Source organism: Physeter macrocephalus, chromosome 19 (genome assembly GCF_002837175.3).
Source record: "Physeter macrocephalus isolate SW-GA chromosome 19, ASM283717v5, whole genome shotgun sequence".
NCBI classification, from domain to species: Eukaryota; Metazoa; Chordata; class Mammalia; order Artiodactyla; family Physeteridae; genus Physeter; species Physeter macrocephalus.
This window is the reverse complement of record NC_041232.1, coordinates 10,061,340-10,066,627: the sequence shown is the minus strand read 5'-3', so window position 1 is coordinate 10,066,627 and position 5,288 is coordinate 10,061,340.

Below are 5,288 nucleotides of genomic sequence, written 5' to 3'. Positions count from 1 at the left end.
TTTTTTTTTTTTTTTTTAATTTTTGGCCGTGTTGGGTCTTCGTTGCTGCGTGCGGGCTTTCTCTAGTTGCAGCGAGCAGGGGCTGCTCTTCATTGCAGTGGGCGGGCTTCTCATTGTGGTGGCTTCTCTTGTTGCGGAGCATGGGCTCTAGGCGCACGGGCTTCAGTAGTTGTGGCTCGCGGGTTCTAGAGCGCAGGCTCAGTAGTTGTGGCACACGGGCTTAGTTGCTCCCCGGCATGTGGGATCTTCCCGGACCAGGGCTCAAACCCGTGTCCCCTGCCTTGGCAGGCGGATTCTTAACCACTGCGCCACCAGGGAAGTCCCCGAAGATTTTTTAAGAGTGATGATGCCCAGCAATGATAAGGGCTACAAATTGGCTCAGGTTTTCCAAAGGGCAGGTTTATCCGGACTAAACATTCATGCCCTTAACACAATAATTCCACTTCTAGGCATTTATTTTTTAAACTGCAAATAACTGAAATGCCCATCAATAGGAGAGCAGTTAAACAGACTGCATGCATACAATGGAGTATTACTCAACTGGTAAAACAGGATACTATCAACATATATGCGTATACAGAGAGTGAGGGGACGGGAGGACCCTGCTCACACACAGTCATCATGCTGTGTATGGTGGGGCACTTTGTGACCCAGTGACATTTCCTTTGTTCATTCATTCATTCAAACAACTATTTATTGAGCACTATTCCAGAAAAGGGGGATGTAGAAGACAAAACAAGGCCCCTCTCTCACTACAGACAAAAATCAAGTGAGCAAGTGAGATCATTCCAAATTGTGTGTGAGGGGTCTACCTACTTTAGGGGTTCAGAGGGCATCTCTGAGAAGGTGACGTTTGAACAAATCCAGCCATTCAAAAATCTATGGGAAGGAGGGTTTCAAACGGAACAGAAAATGCGAAGTGTACGAACAAAGCTTGCCTAGGAGGCGATTAGGGAAAGAGGGCTGCAAGAGGATACCTGTGTTGTGGGGGCCGCAGAGAGGCGTGGGGGCAGCACACCCATAACCTGCCGCTGTGTTCCAGCGTCCCGGCCTGCAGCTGACTGAGGACCACACGAGTGAGCCAGCAAGGGGGCGGGGACACCTCAGCCGCAGCCGCCTTCCCCTCCCCCGCAGCGACTCGGACGCGACTGCCTCCCCCCCTCCCCCCCCACCCCGGCCCCTGCCCTGCTGCCCGCCCCCGCCGGACATCCATCGTCTGGCTCCCCTACTAACCTCGCCCTCTTTCCCAGCCTCCCCTGACCTGCCCTGCCCGCTTTTATTTATTTTGGATTAGCCAGTTGCCCCCCACCGCCTCTGGTTCTCCCCTCCCCTGTCGGGTCTACACCCTGCTCTCCTTGCCGCGCCCCCCTAGGACTCCCGAGAAGGCTTTTGTATTTGTGCATAGCTAGAGTGAGGGCGGAGGGGGCCTGTTACAGGCCGCAGCCACAACCCTGGTTTTTTATTCCCATTTTCCCTCCTTTTCTCTTTCCTTTTTTTTTTTTTTTTTTTTTTAAAGAAACCGTTTTTTAAAACTATTTCTAGGTTTGTGAATGTGAAGCCCCAGGCCGCAGGGGGCAAGGGGCCAGGTGCCCCCCCCACCAGCTGAGAACAAAATGTCTATGTGGGTGCGGGCCCCTGGCCAGCTCCCTCCAGCCCTGGAGAGGAGGACAGGGCTGCGTAGGCCAGGCCGAGACCCTGGAACCATCCCGTCCTGTATCATATGTAAATACTGTGAGGTGAAGCCCACACCCCTCTCTAAGACCCCTTGGGGGTGAGGGCATCGCCTCGCCCCACCCGGCAAAGGTCTCCCCTCCACCGTGTTTCTCTACCTTCCTCAGACACCGTTACTGTAAGCTTGCAGGCCTCAACTGTGGCCGAGTCAGGCCCGCTCTCTCAGGCCCTAGGGGTCAAGGCCTTGGGCCCACTCACCCCGAAAACCCAGTGTGGGAACGAGGGAAGAGAAGGGCTCACCTGGAGCCACTGCTGGAAAGGAATTAACTCTCCAAAGGTCTCCCCCTGCCCCCTACCTAGTCGGGCCTTCATGGTTTCTGCCCTGAGCCCCCCCGTAAGTGGGCATCGGGCGGGGGGGCGCTTTGGGAAGGGGCGGACCCCAGGGGAAAGCAAAGGGCTTCTCAGGGAACCCCCAAATTCTCTCACTGAAGTTCCCCACCAGGATGGTCCCGTGGCCAGAGCCCCTTGGCTGCCCCAAGCCCCCCGAGCCCCCTTCAAAGGAAAAAGAGGCTCAGGTCGTGACTCTTCATGAACAGCGAGTGACCAGGCTGGCATGGCAGGGCTGAGGTCCCCCCCCGCCGTCGTCCCCCCGCTCTGTGTCTTCTCCCCCAGGTCTGAGGCTGGGGTCCTAAGCCCCCTTCCCCATTATAGTCCCTGCCCGTGAAAACCCCCTTTGGAGAGTTAATTGTCTGTGTGAGGTGCTTAACCTATTAGCCCTGAGAACACAAAGCAATAATCTTTGTTACCGAGATGCGCGGCTGTTTGTGTTTTTTTGGTTTTTTTTTTTTCGTTGTTTTTTTAAATGTTTCCTAATAAAAGAGAAGCTGCATTTTATTGGTTTTTATTTTTAATTTTCTACACGTTTGAGCTGAGTCATAAGAGACTTAGCTTCCCTCTCCTCCCCTTCCTGTGATTCCCCCACCCCACTGGGCCCATCCATGGGCTCAGGGCCCTGGAATTCCGTTTTCTGATTTGTTTGGGAAATTTTTTAAAAAGATGTTACACGGTGTTTCGAAGCCAGCAAGTTACCACCCTCCGGTGTCTCTTCTCTCCACATCTGTAACTTCTTTTTCCAGGTTTTATTTTCAGTTTTAAATTCCTAATAAATTATTTGAAAACGGGCCTGAGCTTGTGAGTGTCTTGCATCTCTCTGTGCGTTCAGGTCTAGGTACCCCCAATGATACCCAGTTTTCCCTTAGCTTCTATTTTCCTCCTGGAATAATCTTCACTTTCCACTAGACCCAGCTCCCATCTCCAACTTCTTGATCAGCCTCAAAAGCTTAGTATTGATGATGAGATACCACTTCACACCCATTAGGATGGCCATCATCAAAAAAACAGAAAATAACAAATGTTGGTGAGGATGTGGAGAAATCAGAACCCCTGTGCCTTGCTAGTAGGAATGTAAAATGGCACAGCTACTATGGAAGATAGTTTGGTGGTTCTTCAAAAAGCTAAACATTGAATTACGATCCAACAATTCCACTCCTGGGTATACACCCAAAGGAAATGAAAGCAGGGACTCAGATACTTGTACACCAATGTTCATAGCAGCATTATTCACAATAGCCAAAAGGTGGAAACAATCCAAGTATCCAGCAACAGATGAATGGATAAACATGGTCTTTCCATACAGTGGAATATTATTCAGCCATAAAAAGGAATGAAGTACTGATACGTGCTACAACATGGAGGAACCTTGAAGAATTATGCCAAATGAAAGAAGCCAGACACAAAAGGACAAATATTGTATGATTCCACACATTTGAGGTACCTAGAATTGGCAAATTCATAGAGACAGAATGGGTGTAGGGAGTTATTCCTTAGTGGTTACGGAGTTTCTGTTTGGGATAATGAAAATGTTTTATAAATAGATAGTGCACAACATTGTGAATATAATTAATGCCACTGATTGTACACTGAAAAGTAGCAAATTGGTGAGGGGCTGTAAAAAAATGGTAAATTTTGTTAGGTACATTTTACCACTTTTTTTTTAAAGCTTAGCATTGGACCCCTTGCTCTGGTTTGCCTTTAACTCAGAGAATCCTAAGAGGGTAAGGTGGGAAAAGCAGCTCAGGTGGAGGTGGGTATCGCCAAATGGTTAGATGTGGGGCTTCCAACACCTGGCTCCTCCCCTTCCTCGCTGAGGTTCCTCTGCTTCTCTGAGCCTCAATTTCATCATCTATTAAAGGGAATGATAAAGAAGCCAGACATAAAGGGCCACGTATTATAAGGTTCCATTTATATGAAATATCCAGGAGCCACAGAGTTAGAAAACAGATTTGTTGGGGCTGGAGGGAGGGAGGCAATGGGGAGTAAATGCTTAATGGTTAAGGGATTTCCTCTGGGGTGATGGAAATATTTTGGAACTAGAGGTGGTGGTGGCACGACATTGTGGATGTGCTAAATGCCACTGAATGGCTCATTTTTTTTTTAATTTATTAATTTATTTATTTTTGGCTGGGTTGGCTCTTCGTTGCTGTGCGTGGGCTTTCTCTAGTTGCGGCGCTTGGGCTTTCTCTAGTTGCGGCAAGCGGGGGCTACTCTTCGTTGCGGTGCGGGGGCTTCTCTTGTTACAGAGCACGGGACTCTAGGCACGCGGGCTTCAGCAGGTGTGGCTCGCGGGCTCTAGAGCGCAGGCTCAGTAGTTGTGGCGCACCGGCTTAGTTACTCCGCGGCATGTGGGATCTTCCTGGACCAGGGCTCGAACCTGTCTCCCCTGCGTTGGCAGGCGGATTCTTAACCACTGCACCACCAGGGAGGTCCCAATTGCTCACTTTTAAATGGTTATTTTTATGTAATGGGGATTTCACCTCAAAAAATTTAAAAAGAGAACCATAAGAGTAACTCGGGTGGTTGTTAATTAAACGGGGAGGGCTGACAGGATTCAACACCAGGCAAGGCACAAAGTAACCGGTTGGTAAACAGTAGCTGCTGTTAATCCCAGGCTGCCCCAGGTGCCTGGAAATGCATAATTGGGGCTCGGCAACAGCCGCTGCCTCCCGAGTGGGACTGACAGCTGCGGTTCACACACTGCGGTTCCCTTACTGTCTACTGTGCACAAGGCACTCTTAGGCACTGAGAGGGTGACCAACTTGTCCTACTTTGCTGGGGGCTTTTCTGGTTTGAAAACAGGAAGAGCTGTATCCCAAGAACCCTTCCGTCCCTGGAAGAAAAACAGAACGATTAGTCACCTGAAGGCACTGACTTCATTTGGGTTTGTAGGGGGGCGTCAAGTTCTGCTGAGATCTGAAAGAAGAGTAAGAATTAACTAGGCAAGGCTGGGGGAGGGAGGGGGCGGAGGAGCATACCAGGAGGAGGAGACCAGCAGGGGCAAAAGCCTTGAAATGCGAGGAAGCATGAGGACGTCAATCAAGGAGCTGAGAGAAGGTCCATTGCGTCTAGAGAAGAGGGTATCCCACCCTACTACAGGCCAGGAGGTAGGTAGGGGCAGAGCAGACTGGGCCTCTAGGCTGCTTTTGTTTCTTATATAAGAGCCGCTGGGGGGCTTCCCTGGTGGCGCAGTGGTTGAGAGTCCGCCTGCCGATGCAGGGGAC